This window comes from Acinonyx jubatus, chromosome A3 (assembly GCF_027475565.1).
Source record: "Acinonyx jubatus isolate Ajub_Pintada_27869175 chromosome A3, VMU_Ajub_asm_v1.0, whole genome shotgun sequence".
NCBI classification, from domain to species: Eukaryota; Metazoa; Chordata; class Mammalia; order Carnivora; family Felidae; genus Acinonyx; species Acinonyx jubatus.
In genome coordinates, this window is record NC_069388.1 from 134,891,728 (window position 1) to 134,912,629 (window position 20,902).

The 20,902-nt window shown below is 42.4% G+C and overlaps 1 long non-coding RNA gene across 6 annotated transcripts in view; it reads left to right on the forward strand.

Moving 5' to 3' along the window:
- Positions 1-965: 965 nt before the first annotated feature.
- Positions 966-20,902, forward strand: part of LOC106984248 (uncharacterized) — a 30,224-nt gene continuing 10,287 nt past the window's right edge. For 2 of the 6 annotated variants that reach the window (XR_008289720.1, XR_008289716.1), the window contains exons 1-6: positions 966-1,565; positions 5,739-6,188; positions 6,284-8,691; positions 10,325-10,419; positions 10,542-10,658; positions 14,793-14,883. This is a non-coding gene — a long non-coding RNA (uncharacterized LOC106984248). Of the gene's footprint in view, positions 1,566-5,738; positions 6,189-6,283; positions 8,692-10,324; positions 10,420-10,541; positions 10,659-14,264; positions 17,503-20,902 lie in introns of those variants that run through there. The other 4 variants (XR_008289721.1, XR_008289719.1, XR_008289718.1 and 1 more) reach the window with 4 other exon arrangements.

Here is a 20,902-nt window from a genome sequence, read left to right on the forward strand (position 1 = left end):
TTACGGGGGGAAGACAAAGAGAAGGGTCTCCCGTGACACTGCGCCTCAGACAAGCTGAGTCTCAGGATACCAGACACCGAGGAGCTGGGCTTTTCGATACCTGAGGGTTTGCTATCAAAAAACATGGTGAGAGCTCCCGTCTCCGCTATGGACCATGCGTGGAACAACTCATCTGTGTCACTGAGAACACAGCCTTCCTTTCTCACGCGCAGTCAGCGGCTGGACAGACTCTCCTCCCGGGTGACCTTAAAATGACATTAAGAGGGGACACCGAATGCACGGCCTCCTTGCTACCCTCTTCCAGATGAGTCAGCTTCCTAGGAGGTTGTGAGAAATTCTGGCCACGTTTCCTGCCAAAGCCCCTGATGGCCCCAGGACAGTTCATCTGCTCCCTCTGTTCTTGTTTCGGTTCATGCACTGCCCCCCCTCCATGTCTGGGCTAATAACAGGCTTACGACCTCATGGGGCAAATACTTGGGGGTGGGGGGAGAGAGGTGAGAAGGGGTAGTCAGACGATGGTTTGGGGGACGGGGAACACAACGCCTCACGCAGACCTGTTTGAGGTGGGGCCCCCTAGGAGCCCCTCCAGAAGCAGGTGTGGATAACTGGGGGGTCTGTCCTGTTCACTGGTCGGGTGCCCCCTGCTGGATGAATTGTACAGCAGGTTCTGTGTATTTTGGAGACCCCGCTGCTGAGAGAGCAAACTCGTTATTTGCTTAGAAATTTTTTTGTTTGTTTGTTTGAGAATTTAGAGGATCCACTTGGTAAATGATCCAAAAGGGCTTGTGTGGATCAGGAGGACAGATCGCTCGTGACCTGACGGGCTTCTACCCGGGGCCCGCAGAGATCAAGGCCAGAGACCCTAGTTATTATCCAAAGTGCATCACAAAACCGGGTCCGATCGCGGCCCACGTGGCAGTGGCTCTGACCAGCAATGACGCCCACATGACTTAGGGTCCCGGAAACAGAGTGCCGGAGACGGGTGTTCCATCCGGGACATCGGTGGCACACGTGGGAGCAAAGTGTGCGCACGCGCACAGCACCCTGGGCCGTTTTTGCCCGCGTCGGGGCTGGGAGGCACCGGGAACCTATCGCAGGCAGCTAATCGCAGGTTTGCGTCTTTGCGAGTGAATTCTCGTTTCCAGACGAGGAGCTCTGGGCCCGGTTATCAGTCGTGGTCGCTGGTGCGGCCCAGCGGACCGTGGGGCGGACCCTGGAAGCAATTCCACTGCAGGCGTCTTCTCGGTCCCCAGAAAGCAAAACGATGGCACCGCCGTCGCCACCACCGCCCAAACCGGAAGTCGGGCACGCCCTGGTGACCTCGCCATTGTCCTGATCGTCACCGGCACCGCCGTCCCGCTCGCCTCGGCGGCCGTTGGACACTCGCGTGGCTGAGGGCTTGCATGTGTAATTTGCTTCTCCAGCAGTCGCACGAGATCAGCTGTTACGAGTATTCCCATCATGAGGAGTTTCCCATTTTTTAAAGGGGGAGAATCAAAGTTCAGACAGACTTCCCAAAGCCCATACGGCCGTTCAATGATACAGCCAGAATGGGAACCCGTAAGGTACCTTTATTCTGGCTCTTATCCTGCGTTTGTAACACATTTATTAAGCACCTCCTGCATGGCCGGCGCCGTCGTAGAAACTAGGGATTCATTAACGACCGAAGCAAAAGCCAGGCCCCTCTGGGGGGAAAATAAACTGTGTGATTCGCCTTGTGGTGAGGAATTCCGAGGAGAGGAGCGGGGCAGGGTCCATGGCTGGAATTATGGAGGGGGCGGGGGGGGGGGGGCGGGGGGTGGGCGTTTCTGGGTCTCCACTGGCTTCCAGAGTCCGGCCTTCCCTCCCCTCCTGTCCTTGTTTCTTGGAATTCTATGGGACTCTTACCAACGGTGGACTCGGCTCTTTTGTTGGAACCCTTTCCCTCTGCCCAAGAGTGACCAACCCCATGTCCCCACGAACAATCTTTGTCGTCTGGGGGTGCCTGGGGGGGCTCAGCCGGTTAAGCGTCCCACTTGGGCTCAGGTCATGATCTCAAGGTTCCTGAGCTCGAGCCCCACTTCTGGCTCCGTACTGACAGCTCAGAGCCTGGAGCCTGCATCGGAGTCTGTGTCTCCCTCTATTTCTACCCCTTCTCTGCTCATGCCCTGTCTCTGTCTCTCAAAAAATCAATAGACATCAAAAAAAATTGTTGTTTTCATCTTTGCCGTCTGTCCAGACCCATTCAAGTCACATCTTCCCTGTGGAGCCTCTGGTCCCACCTTACTTGCCGTGGGGAAGAGTGGGACAGCGTAAGAGCATGCGTGTGAGAGCCTGTGCCTGGGTGGGTGTGAGCGTGTGTGTGCGTGTGTGTGTGTGTCAGAGCTAGCTTCCCTGTGCGGCCACAGCACTTTGTGCACGTCTCCAGTAGAACACATCGTAATCACACCCCGTGTCTTTTGTGTCCGTCCCCAAGATGGAGGTGACACTCCTTGAAGGCGTTATTTCTATCTCTTGAACACACTTACAGGAGTGAGTGGACATACCACATAATTACATTAAATATATTCAGTTTCCCATCTTGACTTGATTTCAGATAACCATTGTCGACAGCAGGTGGGGCCTCTGACATCGCGCTACCCCTCTGAGCCCAGTTTTTAATTAATAACAGAGATATTATGATTGTTGCTTTCTTAGCTTAGTCCTTGCGATCACCGATTATGGGCGTGAACGCTCCCCAGGTCTCTTTCATTGGGTATAGTCTGCGCTTAACAATAAAGCCTCGCGATTGAAACAGAGGCTCAAATTATATAGATGAGAGAACGTTTTAAACAGCACAGGCCGCGTCAGCGTCAGCTGGTGTTATCCCTTGCGAAGTTCCTCCCGTGCTAGGGTTTGCTTGATCTTCGAGAGGCGTGTTACTCTTTACAGTGAATGTTCCATCTGTATGCTACCCTTCCCAGGGGCGAAGAAAAGTATTCTCCCGGGGGGGCAGGCAAGATGTGAATTCACACAGAAATTGTTAGAGACAATTGTTAAAAATGAAACGAAACTTGCATGGCACATCATCATGTTTTAGAACGGTTTTTAAATCAATTTTCCTCATCACAATGATCGGTGGATGATCAACGTAGCCGAAGGTCACGTGAAGACAGCATGAGCTCTTTGAAAATCGCCAAGAGGAGGGAGACGGGACTGAACAGGATGGGAATTAAAATGAGATTCACAATCAGGACGTTCGCGACTCTGGAAAGTAATCATCTGAGAATATCACGCATTTGTAAATTGGACCACTTGTTGGTTAAAGATAGCGGTAAACCCGGTGATAGTAAGTGTTTCCTAGTAAATAGCAAATTACAGAAATAGACTAAAAGTCACAAAACCAGTTTCCTCAGTAATCCCTTACGTTATTGTGAATAGTTCACAGGTAACGACTTGGGCAAACACGTATCCCTTGTAACACACAGCCGTGCTTCTTTAACAAGGTGGCTTTTTATGTAATGAGTGCATTTTGAAAAATAACTTTAAAATTACTAAAGTAAAGGTGATCATTTAAAATATCAAAAATAAGAAACAGTGTGATGCAAGTATCAGCAGTAATCTTAAGACATTGTAAATACGATAGTTTTTGTAAAATAAAAACAAACTTCATGTAATTTTGAAACGGATTTTTTCCCTCTGCCATGTATCATGGCTACTTTCCATGCTAATTTATAAACTTCAATAATGCTTTGCATGGTTGGCCAGTGTCTCCTTTCAGTTTATACCCCTGTACAAGTCCACTGGTAAAGCATTTGAAGTCTTGTCTGAGTCTGGCTATTCATGCAATTAATATCATTCTGACTCAATTTTCTGCACATTCTTACATTTCCCCCATTCATTAATGTGTCAAGTAGAATGGATGTATTAAAGAATATGCGGGGCGCCCGGGGGGCTCAGTCGGTTAAGCATCTGACTTTGGCTCAGCTCGTGATCTCGCGGTTTGTGGGTTCAAGCCCCGCGTGGGGCTCTGTGCTGACAGCTAAGAGTCCAGAGCCTACTTGGGATTCTGTGTCTCCCCCTCTCTCTGCCCCTCCCCCACTCGCCCTCTGTCCCTCTCGCGCTCAAAAACAAACATTTTAAACATTTATAAATTTATAAAAAAGTAAAGAATATGCCATTTTTAATGGACTAGGATATAAATCTGTAAATGACTCTGATGAGCACATTTGCTGACACAGACACAAGCAATGTGTGCAAGCTGGACCCGCTCATCTTTCTCAATTCAGGGCGGTATTCTTTTATGGTTGCCCTTGGAGTAGTTTTAAAATGCCCCTTTTTATATTTCTAATAACTGGGCCATATGATTATTGATCACTTGCATGGTGTGAGAAATTCCTTTTTCATATAATGGAGTGTTTCAGGTGGGTGATGGATTTGGGAGAAACGAACACAATGATACCTTTTATACCTTTCTGATTAACTTAGCCAAGGAGACAGGCCTTAGAGGAGGCCAGCTGGTTACGGGGCAGAAGCAAATGTAACGCTTTGTGGGTAAATCACCCCTGCTTTGCCGGGTCCCTGAGGAAGCTCCCAGGTACTCCTTGATCAGGTATGAGACCCAAGGTTGTGGTGTCCCAGGCCTGTCACTGGCAAAGCTTACAGCCCCATTCCAATAACCCGCTCCTTCTAGGGGAATCTAGAAGCAATGCTGTGCCGACCTCCGTTTTTCTGAAAAGTGACTTCCCAACGTATTTTGTTCCTTTTCTGTCAGTTGGGTCCATACTTGTTTTGGTGGCTTAGAAAGATTCTATGTATTGTCAGGATCTTTATAAGTTGCCAATCACGGGCAGCACACACATTTTCCAATCCGTTTGTTTTTGAACATTTTCCACACACAAAAGTATCCATCGTTTTCTTTATAGCTTCTGCTTTGGAGTTTGGTTTCAGAGATGAAATGAATCTTTACCTATATTAAAAATCATAATTTTCTCATTTCTTGTTTTACACATTTAGATCTTTCATCCATCTCTAAGTAATTTTAGAAAATAGTGCATGTTCAGAATCTATACTATTTTGTCACGGGTTGAAATAATTGATATTTCCTTACTGATTTGAAATGACGTTATCATATAAATTTCCGTGTGCAGGTGGATGGCTTGGGGACACCATAGCCCTTTTTACTGATCTGCCTGCCTATTGAGGCAACAGTTTCACCTGGCAACATGCTATTAATTATCCTTATTTGCATCATATAATACACAGAATGCAAATCTTGCCACTTCCCCCACCAAATCATGACTTTTCTCGAATGTTTTTATCGATTCGTTATCACTGGCGGGCTTCAGGGATTTTCCTCATGCTTACAAAAATATTCATTGGGATTTTGAAGGTGGTTGCACTAAATACATAGATTACTTTTGTGAGAAAAATAGTATTTATTCTCCCCACTCAGGAGCACGGTGCATCTATTGAGTTTTTAGATGCCTCCTGATATTGATTTGAAGTTTCCTCTGCATGTTGTTGTATTTGCAGTTAGGTTCATTCTCAGACACGTTTAATCTTGCTGCTGAGAACCATTATTTTTGCAAAAGTTAATTTTTACATATAAGAAATTCACTAGTTTTTATAGCTATTTGAAACTAACCATCTTATTGAACCTTGGTATTCTACTACAATTTTGGTTGATCTACTTCATTATTTTCTAGGGTAGAATTTATTTCATCTTCAAATAACCCACATATTGCACACATTTTTTATTAACCTTTTTTATGTTTCAGGCTCCGTCTGTGGCGTTGGGGCACAGAAGGGAAAAAAAAAAAAACAGAGAGAAAAGTTCTTGTTGCCTGAAGCTAACATTTTAGTAGAAGAATACAGACAGCTGATAAATAAGTTAAATACAAATAGAATAGCATCTACTACTAAGGGGTTATAGGAACTATGAAGAAAAGCAGAGGAGGAAACAGGAATCTGGAGTACTAGAAATGGGATGAAGTTTTTTTTTTTTCCTCCTAATTTAAACTTTTTGTCCCTCTCATTAAAAAAAGAGAGAAAGAAAGAAAGAAAGAAAGAAAGAGAAAAAAAGAAATAATCTTACAGCATCAGCCAATGACCAGAGAGTAGCCATTTTACAAGGCAGCTTCAGTATTCATTTTTTTCTTGGTTCTGTATTTAGAAGACATGTTTGTATTTTTTCAGTGAAGACGCTTGATTTTAGCAAATTGCTTGAGGTAGGTATTCTTTATCATGTTAAAGAAGCATTTGCTAGACTAGACACATAACTTTCTTGTAATAAGGTTGATGATTTTCTTCTCTTGCTCTACAGGGGACATACTTTAGGATCAAAGAAACAGATATGGAAACAAAAGAATCAGAAATGATATCATGTCAAGAAAGCATGAGAGACTCGGAGTAGCCAAACTTGCAATAGACATACTGGACCATAAAACAATGACTTTCTTAAGAGAGACAAAGGACATTTCATAATAATGAAATATATATATATGTGTGTGTGTGTGTGTGTGTGTGTGTGTGTACACATATACTTAACAACAGAGTTCTAAGTTACTTGAATCAAAAACAGAACAATTCAGGGAGAAATAGAAAACTCAACAGTAATAATTGCAGACACGAATAGCCCACTTTAAATACTGGACAAGACAATTGGACAGATTATTGACAAGTTTAGGTAAGACTTGAGCACTATAGAAACCAATCAGAGCTAACATACCACAGACACAACACTTTACCCGAAGAAAACAGAATACAAATTCTTCTCGAGCATAAATGGAGCACTCCAGAGGGTAACATCCATTCAAGCCTGTAAAACAAGACTTCTGAATTTGAAAATATTGACATAGATATGGATGCAAGTATATTCTAAAATTTCAATATAACTAGAAATCACCATGAGAAAGAAATTTGAAAAATTCGTAAGTATGTGAAAATTATAAAATATGTTTCTTAAAAAAACAGTTGGTCAAAGAAGAGACTAGAAGAGAAATTATAAAATATTTTCGGATACGTTAAAATGAAAACAAAACATACCAAACTTATGAAATGCAGTTAAAACTATTTCAGAGAAAATTTACAATGGGAAATGTTTGTATTAAAAAAGAAAACAGACCTCAAATCAATAACCTACCATTTTTTACCTTGAGACACTGAAAAGAAAAACAAAATAAACCTTAAGAAAACAAGGAAGGAAGTAAAGATCGGAGCAGGAATTAAAGAAATAAAGAAAAGAAAAACAATAGAGAAAATCAAGAAAATGCAAAGTAAGCCCTTGGGAACGATCAACACACTTGATATATTTTCAGCAAGACAAACCAAGAAAAAAAGACAGAAGACATGTACCATCAAAATTAGAAACATAAGAGGGGACACTGGGGCTGACTTTACAGAAATTCAGAAAGATTGTGATGAAATACGACTAACAACCTACGCCAACAAATTAGACAACTTGGATGAAAAAGAGAAATTCCTAGAAATGCAAAACTACCGACACTGACTCATAAAGAAATACAAAATGCAAACATACCCACCACAGGAAAGTGTCGAATTATTCCTATGAAAGCCTCCCATGAAGGAAAGAGCAAAGCTAAAATGGTTTCACTGCCCAACCGAATTCGCAATTCAGATGGCGAATTCCACCAAACATCCCAGGAAGAATTAATACCAGTCCCTCACAAAATCCTCCCAGAAATCGAAGGAAGCACCACTCTCCAGCACATGGTGTGCGTCTAGAATTTTCCTGTTCCCAAACCAAAGGTACTTCAATAAAAGAAAACTGCGGACCAAGAAATCCTCAACAGCATGCCAGCAAATTTCATCCAGCAGAACATACAAGGGATCGTGTGGATTACCACCACCACGTGGGATTTGTGTCGGGTATGCAAGGTTCTTACGACAGCCAGAACCCAATTATGATGCGTTGCATTAAAAAAATAAAGAACAAAAGCCACATGACCATCCAAAGAGACACAAGCAAAAAAAAAAGGGAAAGGAAAAAAAAAAAAAAAACATTTGAGAAAACCCAACCTCTTTCGTGACAAAAACACTCAGAAATTAGACACAGGAAGGAACTTTCTTAACCCAGCAAAGGGCATGTAGGAAAATGCCACAGCTAACACGTTCACACTGAATGACTGACAGCTTTAAGACGAGGAGCACATCGGCCCATCAAGGCTGCCCGGTTTCACCAGGCTGTCCCACATTGTATTGGAAGTTCTAGCCAGAACAATCAGGCGAGAAAAAGAAACAAAAGGCAACCAAATTGGAAAGCGCAGCCACTTTACAAAACAGTTGGCCAATTTCTCAAAATGCTAAATATAGGGAAATCAGATGACTTTCTAAATCCACACCCCCAAGTATCTCTCTAAGAGATTTGGAAACAAACATCCACGTAAACATCCTTCCCTGTCCCCGAATGTTGATAGTAGCATTTTTCGTAACAGTCAAAACATGGAGACAGCTCAAATGTCCATTGTCTGATCCTGGATAGGTAATGCGGATATCACGTACAATGGAATAGTATTCTCCAATAAAAAATGAAACGCAGATGCAAGCTGCAGCATGAAAAAACCTTGAAACGTTATGCCTAGTGAAAGAAGCCAGTCACAAAGACCGTGTATGGTATGATTCTATTTATATGAAATGCCCAGTGTATGCAAATGTATGGAATCAAAATACGGATTAGCGTGCCCAGAGCTCGGGGAATTTGGCAGAAAAGAGGTAAGGCTGTGAATGGCGTGAAGCGATGAAAATATTCTAAAAGTAGATAAGGATGATAGTGAATAGATAATCACGCAACTCTGTAAATATGCGAAGAAACATTGAATTGTGTACTTTCAGAGGATGTGTTGTAGGGCTTGGGAAAGATATTAAATAAAGCTACTAAAAAAAATACTTGCTGATTTTGTCAATGTATTGTGGCACCTTGTTGACCTACTGGATGCATTGCGATGGTCCTATATGTTCGATGAGGCTTGTTTTCCTGCAATAAATCTCAGTTGGTCTTATTGTATGGTTTCAGCAGCATCTAGTAACATTTTTACGACTTTGAATCCATATTGTTAAGGTAGGTTATACCATTGGTCACATTTTTGTTATGGTTCATAAAATGAATCTAAGAGAACTCCAATTTCTTTTTTCTTTTTTCTTTTTTTTAATTTTTTTATTTTTTTTAATATATGATATTTATTGTCAAATTAGTTTCCATACAACACCCTGTGCTCTTTTTTAATTCTCTGGGTTATTTTGAAACAGGATGTGACTTATGTGTTCTATAAAGTTTGATTGGAATTAACCCACAATCCTGTATGTACCTGTGTAGTTTTGAGGCACTTCATTGCAAACTTTGAAAATAATTTCTGTGCTTACTGCCACATTTAATATTTAACACGTGTCTTGTGTTGTCTCATTAATTTAAATTTATATTAGAAAGTGAATATTTAAAATTGGCTAACATTTATCTATGTACAACATTTGCTTTGAATTATTAAATGCCTCTGTAGCTTAGGTTATATAGCCTTCATCAATTTCAGTATGATATGTTGATACTTTTTCTTTTTTGTTTTTGTTGGACATTCACTTACTAAAAATTTCAAAACTTATTTTTGGCTGCACTGTCAGTCCTACTAATTTTCTGTCATAACTCACTAATTTCTCCTTATTTACTTTTTACAGTTTATTGGTGCATACAGTTGTTTAACACTTGGATTAATTGTTGATTTATATTCATTTATAGTTTTGGTTTAAAAAAATTTTTTTAGTTTATTTACTTATTTTTGAGACAAAGAGGGAGAGGAAGCAGGGGAGGGTCAGAGAGAGAGAGAGGGAGAGAGAGAATCCACACCGTCAGTGCAGAGCCAGATGCAGGGCTCGAACTCAGGAACTGTGAGATCATGACCTGAGCCGAAATCAAGAGTCAGACACAGCCCACTGAGCCACCCAGGCACCCCACGTGTCCATGTTTGTTTTTATTTTTTTTACACTTGATCTTAGCCAAAAGGCCGAGAAGCGATGTTTTTATTTTTTTTAATGTTTATTTATTTTTGAGAGAGAGAGAGACAGAGCACAAGCGGGGGAGGGTCAGAGAGCGAGGGAGACACAGAATCCAAAGCAGGCTCCAGGCTCCGAGCTGTCAGCACAGAGCCCGACGCGGGGCTCGAACTCACGAACTGTGAGACCGTGACCTCAGCCAAGGTCAGACACTTAGCCTACTGAGCCACCCAGGAGCCCCACGAATCCTATTTTAAATGCAGCTGGGTAGTTAGGAGGATGTGCACCCCTGCATAAACACGGCACATCTGAAGTAATGGACTATTTCCATGTCATACGTGAATTTTTCTGTTTCTCTTCTCAGTAAGTCTCTTGCTACCACATCCAGGGAACAACTGAATTTTATTACAGAGTGGATTTATTGTTTATAGATTTATTATACGTAAATTGAATTACGCAGTAAGTATTCTTTCATACTAGGCTATTTTTGGTTCCCCATTCTGGTAATGTGTGCAGAAAGTATCTCAAGAACAAAGCCAGAACAATGTTGGGACTAATTTAATTTTTTGCCCTTTCTCCAGGATCCCAGATCTGCATTGCCTGCTGTCCAAGATCTGACCGTATTTGCATCTGAAAGTTTTCCAGTTTTCTAGCTCTTTGCTTGAGAGAAGAAAAATCTTCAACTCTTCTAGTCAGAAGTAAAAGTCTTTTCATTCTCTTTTTCTTTCTGTCTTTTTCTTTCTTTCTTTCTTTCTTTCTTTCTTTCTTTCTTTCTCTTTCCTTCCTTCTCTTTTTCTTTCTTTTTATGTAGTTGTCTCTAATAAGATATTTTAATTAATTGGTATTTTTATCATTATTTTTGTTATTATTACAGCTAATATATGGATATTTATAACAAAAAGGATATAACATTTATATGGTAAAGTATTAGCCATCTGTTTTATACCATTTACATATATATTTTTTGTTATTTGTGTATTATGTGCTTTTGAGATATAAGTAAAATTAGTTAAATGATGATATAAATGAGATGATAATTTGCAATTAGGGATTTGTCTTTCTCTTCCAGGCTATTATTACAGGATAGTCTTTTTGGTTTTTTTGTTTATTTATTTTTGAGAAATAAAATAAATATTCTCTCAAATTTTTGAGAGGGAGAGCATAAGCAGGGAAGGGGCAGAGAGATAGGGCAACAGAGGGTCTAAAGCAGGCTCTCAGATGACAGCCCAGAGACCTTACACGGGGCTCCAACTCACACACCATGAGATCATGACCTGAGGAGAGGTCGAGAGAGGAGAGGCAGAGAGAGAGAGGAGAGGGAGAATCCCAAGCGGGTTCTGCAAGGCCAGTACGCAGAGCCTGAAACGAGGCTCGAACCCACGAAACCGTGAGATCATGACCTGAGCTGAAGTCAAGAGTCAGTCACTTAACCAACCTGAGCCACCCAGGCGCCCCTGTTGAACTATATTTAATATGCACGTTTACCCGTCATGAACTCAATGAAAAACCAAGCAGGTTGCAAAGAGTATTTCTCTTCTGCTCCTTTCAATAAAAACATGATATTAGAGATTGTATATTACTACATCAATAGTTTATAACTTATTTCCATTATTTTATTTTTTATTTTACTTTTCATGATTTATCACTGACAGTTTTCTACCTTTCAAATTAGGAAAACAACTCACTTAGATCTTGGCGAAAACTATGACCCAAAATAAACTATTCTTTTGTGTGGATGATAAAACATCATGGCACCAAAAGAGTCAAATCACGATTATCCACGGTGCATTCTCCTTCTCATATTTCGGTATTGTTATACATTGTTTTAATGTAACCATTTCCTGTTACTTGCTTTTTATAGCAACACAGCTTTTGCTTCAGGAGAACACCTGCTAAAGACCATTTTGAACATGTTGCACTGTCGGTGAATAGTATTTAAAAATATGCTCACAGTTGCCATCAGAGGAAATTTGGTATTTTTTATTCATTTTAATATCCAAAATAACCTACTTCATGATAGATGCCAGAAATTAAAGATTTTCCACACTTTGGGTTTTTCTGTGTTCCTGAAATCAGAGCTGAAAATATAGGCATCATGTGTCTATCATTTTATATAGTGTATTACATCATTTCACTTTCTAAACACACCCCAAGTCTATCATCTTCATATTAAGAATTACGACAAAAGGAAACTCTTAAAAACGTAGTCATCTATTCTGAGCCACAAGTCTCAAGTCTAAAATGAAATGCCAACTGTGGAACTTCTATGTAAGGTCAAGCAGAATGGCTCTTTATGTAGTGCGGTCTTTGATTTTTAACTCTGAAGATAAGTTCCTGGAGACGGATTGCATATAACTTGCTAATTTCAAAATTTGGAAAGGAGAAGAACAATTTCTGAGAGTCCCTCACTCTAAACTCCTTCCTCTTTGTGTTTGCTGGTGCTTTTCCATGGGGAACATCGAGTGCCTGGGTAGCAGCCGTAGCTTATAATTTAGTGGGACGCATACGTGCTCCCTGATGGAAGCTTTCTCCCTGACAGAACCGGAACCTCTGACCCGCAAAGGCTAGAGTTTCAGGAAAGGAAACCACATGTTCCCCCAAGCAGGTCACTGAGAGCGATGTGAAGGAGAGGCTCTGACTTGCGCTCACTGTCCCAAAGACGCAACATCACAGCTCCGGAGGATGTGGCGCCGTGTGATGGTCATGATTACAGGCGGTCCACCCACAGATGGCACCCCGGAAGTCCAACGGTGGCTCCGTTGGTTAAGCGTCTGACTTCGGCTCAGGTCATGATCCAACTGTCTGTGAGTCTGAGCCCCGCGTTGGGCTCTCTGCTGTCAGCACGGAGCCTGCTCTGGATTCTCTGTCTCCCTCTCTCTCTGCCTCTCCCTCACTAATGCTCTCTCTCTCTTTCTCAAAAATGAGTAAACGTTTGAAAACATGTTCACCTTCTTCCTATTTACCTCCGTCCTGAGTGGTGAAATTGCCTCTGAGACGGCGATACTCACACTAGAAACAAGTTAGCCACAGCGATGGCCAAGAACAAGCTAAAGTCGTAAGAGCAAATATTTCCACACTTAGCAAAATTTTACCTTATGCTGCACGCTGACCCAATTGGTTTTTTAAGGGGAAAGAAGCTACTTGAATTAACTAAGTGAGTGTTGCACATAAAATATTTTAAATGATGGGCCTTGTGTAGGGAAAATGAAAGGGTGTTCGTGGTAGTGAGAATTTTGGAAACCCCTGCTCTAGACGTCTCTCCATCTACCCATGCTGCACCCATCGGACTTCTTCCTTCCGCTGACGGATGGCCAATCCATCCACGGAGGCTGAGGATACCGCTGTGCTTCCTCCTGCGTGCTTGCCCTCTGGCTCCTGAGGGACTCATCTGCATAAGCCCACGTGCACACGTTCTGGAATCCCCCAGACAACTGTCTTTCGGCCTCACGGTGCCATCCACTATGACTACATTGCTCCACCGCCCTCCTTCCAAATGTCCACCTCCCTTTTTCTCAATTCGTAGCCACTTTGTCCTCATGCTTCTCAAGTGGGTTTTCTACTCGATTCCTCCCATTTCCTTATTCCCTCTAACTGCTGGCTCCCCTGAAATGGCTTTTGACAAAGTGACTAGACATTCACATGTTGTCAAATCCAGTAAATGATATTTGAAGCCATTTCATTTCTTCTTGTTTATTCTCTCAGGAATTTTTGACGCACTGGACTATCTCTCCCGATTAAATCACTGTTCTTGGAGTTCAGGATTTCACATACTCCTGGTTTTGATTCCTATGGCTGTTCTCTCCTTTGTTTGTTTGTTTGTTTTCTCTTCTTATTTTTCCTAGTGACTTGGGAAGCCCGTTGAATTTTGAATCCTCTCCCGCTCTGTCCTGTCATTCCATCCTTCTCTTATTTTATGGCCTCGGATAATTTTACATACCACTTAGGTACTGGCAGATCCAAAATGCACACCTCACACTCGGACGAAATTCAACTCTAGAGGTCGTATCCCGCGCCCAATGGACATCTTACCAATATGCCTCTCCGATTTTCAAAGTTATAATATCTGAAACTGAATCCTCATTTCTACCCTCTTAAATGCATCCTTCCATGCTTTTACGTCTTAAAACTCCTGTCCCCACAGTATACCTGGTCTCGGGCAATCACACCAATCTCAAAGCATTTGCCCTACATTTGCTTCAACATTCGGAGGTATTTCTGAAGAACCTCTTTCCTTCACTCCAACACGTCCTACTGGCCATGTGTGTGCCAACCTCAAACCCATCCATTTCTTCTCAATTTCATAGCCAACGACCTCACTCGCAATTTTCAAGCAATCACCCTCCAGTACACGTCCACAGACACAGAAACTTCTTAACATGTCCAAGGACACACCGTGTGACCTGACCTCTGGAATGGCTTACTTGGCATCGTGTTTCCTTGGAAGTGGGACTCACTCCCCTGACTCAGGACCTAGGTACGTGCTGTGCCTTCAGTGTAAAAAGGGCCCCCTCTGTGTTCTCCCAGCTGGCTCCTTTTATGTCGTCTGGTCGCATTTTAAATGTTACGATCCCAGGGATGTCCTCCTGACCACCCACCACATCTTGTGTTTTCCCTTTCACGCTGTCCTATTTTCCTCCCCAAAGTCCCGATTACGTACATTTGATATTTTACTCTTTTATTATAGATGTGTGCTGATCACTCTGCCTCAGAAGAGCAGAATGGTATCTGTCCTGCCCTCTAACATATCGAGCAAGGGGCTGGCAGATAGCAATTACTCGATATGTATTTGTTCAATGAACACACAAAGTAATTCGCCTATCTTCACTCTCCAGGGTCAGCGGGGTGTGCAGTATTTTTCCCTTGACCTTTTTGTCATCTCCCTCGATGTGGAAGAAGCTGGAAAGCCCGCACACAAGATCTACTGTCTGTGCCCCATCCACAGTTTCAACTCTATGCGTCCTTTCCGTCCCATATAAGGGGCCAGGTTTCAAAGGACAGACGAAGACATGACGACAGGTCACGGATAAGACAAAAGACCCAGGCTGTCAGGTGCCTTTCAGGTGTTGTAGCCCTTCAGGGATAGGTTGCCTTGCCCACGCTTTTGAGAGCGCCTCCAAGCCCAGGGCCTGTGAAAGTCTCACGTAACGCCCTCTACATGTTAGGGCCTCCAGTCTTTCTACAGATGTTATCGCAATCAACTGCTCTCAGGTTGCCCTGTGGATAGGGTTGGTATTGTATCTGTCTTGCAGATTAAATAAATAGCTGAGTCAAAAGCATCCTTGCTTTAGGCACGTTTATGCCCGAGGTTCGTCGTTCGACCCTCTTGTGGATGAAGGACATCACGAAAAGGGGTCTGTACGCCTTCTCTTCACACAGATTCCTGTACAACCTGTGCTGCTCAGCACCAAGAACTGGGCTGACATTAAGGGCATTTCCTTTGTCCCCAGTTCTTCCTATATTGCAAGGCCAAAGATTGTACCGCTAAAATATCCCCTGTAAAAATCACATAATGCGCTGAGACCTGCCCCCTGAAAAGAGTGTGTTTCCTCGGCCTCACAACATCCTTGACAAACTGCTCAAGGTGGGGTGAGGCACGGGGTCTCAGAGGCAGGCTGCTGTTAGCACTCGGCCAGCCATAAATTAAGTGCCTGCATGCCAAGTGGGTGTCCTGTCGGAAGAGTCACAGACACGACCGGTCTCTGCCACAGATCTTGGGAAAAAAAAAAAAAAAGAAAGTCGCATAAACAATATCATTTATGAGCTCCGAAAGTGAGGCAGGCATGTAAAAACATCGGGGGGAGAAAGGGAGAAATGGGAAAATGCTACAGTAGTGTTATCTTTGAGAGGGAAAAAAAATGCACTGTATCCCAATTGTCTCCAAAATTATGCAACCAAAGGAAAGGAGCCTGTCAAATCCCTTCCTAATTAAATGCATACATTTGTTCCTTTTCAAAAATGGCCACACGCCCCATCTGCTAGTGCAGAATGCTTGGGTTTTTCAGCCAATATCCTCACGCTAAACTGTGCTGCAGAGTCGAGGGGCACAGGGGCCCTGGGCGCTCAGAGCAGCTCCCTGAAAAGAGGTAAAAGAATTTCTGTTTGCACTTGAGTTATTTATCTACACTTTTATGACGAGAAGACGGAATATTGAGGGAAAGTTAAATCATCGGAGGGTTCAAGCTGCAGGCACGGCTCTGACAGGCTGACGAGCATTTTTAGGGGTATGATAATTTGGTCGAAAAGCAGTGATTCTTTTTAACAGCTCATATTAAATCAGAGGAGTCGTTAACTTGAGCCACTCAAAAAAAGTCTGAGGCACCTCACGCACATTTTCCGCGGCACGCACGTTTACTCCGTGGGTTAGTTGCCTTTGTTCTGGGCTACCGTACAGGACCCACGGTGAGCCCTTCTGCCCCCCCGAAGGACGCGGAAACGTTGCTCTACGTGATCCCCTCGTCATTGTGACCTTCTCCAGACACCTCTGTACGTTCTAATGTGACCTCCCTCCCAGCTTCGGATCAGGTGCAACCCTGTGAGTCCCACAATGCCGGTTCTCCAGAGCCAAATCCTTCCTTCCACCTTCCTTCCTTCCACCTTCCTTCCTTCCACCTTCCTTCCTTCCTTCCTTTGTTTCTTCCTTCCTTCCACCTTCCTTCCTTTGTTCCTTCCTTCCTTCCCTCCTTCCTTCCTTCATGCTTCTCCGTCCACAAACACTCAACATTTTTGAGATCTCTCAAAATCTCTCCAAATCTCTCAAAAAATTGAGAGATTCTTATTCTCTCAAGCCAAACGCTGTGCAAAAGCTCAAATCTCTTCTTCCTCTGGATTCCAGGTCCTCGTTACATGAGTCATTCAACCCATCAGCACATCGTAATTCATCTTGCATATGGTTTGATTGTTCCCATGTAAAATTTGTGTTGATGTATGAATTTTAATAAATCTGTAACTACATAAGATTGCATCAGGCAAACTCTAACTGTTTAGGGTTATAATTGTTATTATCAATAATAAAATCTATAGTGAGTGCTCAGGAATCTGGCTGGAAGATTATTCTTGCTTCTAGTAGACGCTGCTGGATAAACTTTCAGGCAATTTTGTCCGAGTAAGCTGCCTGTCTTGTTATCCAATTACACACACTCACAGGCAGCACGACGTCTCCTTGACGTGCCTGAGCGTTAGAGCCCCTTCCGCGAATGGCATCGCCCTCCCCGCTCCCTTCAAAAGTTAATATCACATGCATGTTTTGGAAATAAAAGCTTTCCACGTTGCTACAAAAGGCATATTTCATTCTTTCTCATTGCCAAGTAGTATTCCATGGTGTATATAAACCACAATTTCTTTATCCATTCATCAGTTGGTGGACATTTAGGCTCTTTCCATAATTTGGCCATTGATAGCCTTTTGTAGCAACGTGGATGGAACCACAGAGTGTTATGCTAAGTGAAATAAGTCATACAGAGAAAGACACATACCATATGTTTTCATTCTTATGTGGATCCTGAGAAACTTAACAGAAGACCATAGGGGAGGGGAAGGGGGGGGAAAAAGTTAGAGAGGGAGAGAGTCAAACCATAAGAGACTCTTAAAAACAGAATAAACTAAAGGTTGATGGGGGGTGGGAGGGAGGAGAGGGTGGGTGATGGGCATTGAGGAGGGCACCTGTTAGAATGAGCACTGTGTGTTGTATGGAAACAAATTTGACAATAAATTTCATATTTAAAAAAAGAAAATCAATATGTCATATTTAATATTTTCTGTTAAAAATAATACTTTTATTATTCATTTACTTATAAAATGTTATTATGTTGAAAAGAAAAGAAAAGAAGAAAAGAAAAGCTTTCTCCCCTGAATAAGCCCCTTTTAATTCTAAGTGTCAAGAGAATCGTTTTATTTCGTAATCATGGAAAGAGGTAAAAAGTTGTCCTCAACATAAATCTGGAAGGTAATGGATGGATATATGGTAATAACTAAATCTTTAGGCAGAAGAGCAAGAGACATCTGAAAATGGGGCTCTAACCGCCACCCCCCTCCATTCCGTTTCTCTCCAGAGCTCCTCGCACACACCTTTGGCACATTGCAGGGACCTCCTGACCCATCCTCTTGTCATCTGACGCTCACCTTAGCAGCCTCTTAGTGTCAAAGCCTGATCTGTCTCCCGACCTCTTCAGGTTCCATCTGCTGTCCCCTCTTTGGCCACCAAATGGTCCTCTTTCTTTGGGTCACTCCTCAGCCTCTGTCCAGACACTGTTCGAGATACTTCATGCATCTGGTAGACGTCGGGCCCGAGGTAGGAATGCAAGTTTCCCTGCCATAGAAGTACATACTCTGCTTACAAACACATCCTGAGCGGCTGGCCTTGAGGTTCTATGTTCTCCTTCTCAGCAAGAAGCCCTTGCGCAATGCAGTCTTTTCAGTGAGACTGAAAAAAACCACAATTTTGCCTCAAAGTAGGACAATTTTGTCTCCTATGGGCTTACTGGGCCATGTGTCGTACATGAGTCGTGCTTACTTATGCCATTGTTCTGCAGATCACCATTATTACGTTTCCCAGAAGAAGGAACTCTTGAGGTGTAGTTGCCTCCTGGGGACAGCAGACATGATATCAAGATTCAGAGGACATTACTGTCTTATTTCTGTCCGGCCCACTGAGCGGCAGAACGCACATCCTGTAGCGAAGCAATGCCCGCAAAGGGATAGACTCCAAGTGGCCACATTTCCCTAATTCAGGTGGGACATTGTTCCCCGGATCCATTGTTCCGTGGAGCTGGCTGATGGTGGGAGCTTGTTTTCCTCTGGGCTTGGTCCCTGAAAGCAGGAAGTGAGCTGCTTATCCAGACAATGCAAAGAAACAGAAACAAAGGATCCGGGTATCTGAGTACACGTTTTCTTTTCCAAATGATGGGAAATACAAAAACAGCAACACATTTTGCTCTGAGGGGAAATAGAACCAAAAATTTCAAGGCCACCTGCTGTAAATGAACTCACAGCACAACTAGCAGCTGTAAGAGTGGCTTAGGAGGAAGTTTTCTAGAAAAAAATAAAGTTTTGGTCAAAACTCCTTTGCAGATGGAAGCGAATGTTTAATCTTACATGTAAAGATTATTGTACCTATGCTTGTGCCTAACCAAACAGGCTCTTGAAATTGCACTTTGTTACAAATTGGTAAGAAATAATTACAGTTCTTGGTAAAGTTTGCGGTCATATGTTTGGAGTAAAGGTTATCAAGACAGAAACTAATAATGAATTCTAAATGTTCATCATAGTCTACACGATCTTCTCGATGTTCTCATTCATTTATTATTATCATCTTCCCAATAACCCCGGGGTTTCAAAGTATTACTTGCATTTGAAAGAGGGTCTGAAGCTGAGAAAACTGAGTAATTCCTCGTGTTCGTGTGATTGAATGGTCATGCCAGGACTCACTCGGTTCTGTCTGAGCCTATAGCATTGCGCCCAAATCGCACGTGCCAGAAGGTTCCAGAAGAAACTTGCATCCCATTTGTTTCATCAGCTATACATCCTTTTCTAAAAATTCAACTTATTGCCTTGTAAAGTCTCAAGAAGTGTATTCCTATCATTTTAGGCATGCCCGCCATAAAGGAATCACTAACTGTTCTATTTCAAACTCTTCAGCACATTCAACTTATCCAGCTAGGCCACCACTCGGTCCCATGTCCCACGTCACTGAAATGCATTGTTAGTCAGGTTAATTTAGATTATGCTGCAGTAACAAATGATCCCCCAGATTTTAGTGGCTAAATGCACGGAAGTTTACTTCTCCTTCACAATGCGTGTCACATATTATGTGGCGGGAAACTCTGTTCCTCCCGATCATCCAGGAGCCCAGGCTTAAAGAGGAGCCAGTAGCTTGTAGATTCCCGTGTGAAACCTGGGGCCTTCTTGGTTGTCCTTGTGGGGGAGATAATATTAAAGTATTGAAGTACTCTGGCCTTAAATGGCACATCCTGTCCATCTGTCTCTTCTTCTCTGGTTGATTGATACTCCATAAAGCAATTTTTGGGTCACAACAGTAATATGAAAGCAGATAAACTCAGTTTATCATTATAGGACATGGAAATTAAGAGAGAGAGAGATTTATGTTATTTTAATGAGAGGACAGCTATTTCCAGAAATCATTTCCAACTTCAAGCATGCATACGTTATCGTGTTTTTATAAATCACTTTAGTACCTGGATTAATTGAAAATATATGGATTCTTCTATCTATTTCTCCACTAAATTTGTTTTTATATGCTATTGTGTTTTAAACATATATAGAAGATCCTGTCTTACACAAATAAGGTGTGGAAAAAGAGGAGTATTTTAATGGTCTTTTCCGATAATTGATGTTATCCTTCCTTAATACTATACCAAAACCCAGCAAGTGGTAGTTTGATATCTGGTTGCAAAGTGGAATCAGAAACCATACCAATCAACTTTGTGCACAATCCATATGTCTATATTACATTTTGAATTGTCTTTACATTATTTTAGATTATTACAGATACAAGTTATTCACTTGAAAGCTCAACGTTTATCACACTGTATTTTGTCATGCAGGAGAAATACTAAAAGCATACTCATCATTTCGCAACATAGACTACTTTTTTTAAATTTATTTTTTCAATCTTTATTTTATTTTTGAGAGAGAGAAAGTGGGGGAGCAACAGAGAGAGAGAGGGAGACACAGACTCCGAAGCAGGCTCCAGGCTCTGAGCCATCAGCACAGAGCCCGATGCGGGGCCCAAACCCATAATCAGTGAGTTCGTGACCTGAGCCACAGCCGGACGTTCAACTGACTGAGACACCCAGGCGCTCCTTGTAACATAGACTATTAACAAGACACATCTCCAGTGTGAAAATGCAATACTGCTTCTTCAAGGAGATCCTTACATCAAACTGTGTTTTCCTTTGTTTTTTCCTCTCTGCCTGGTGCGTGAAGG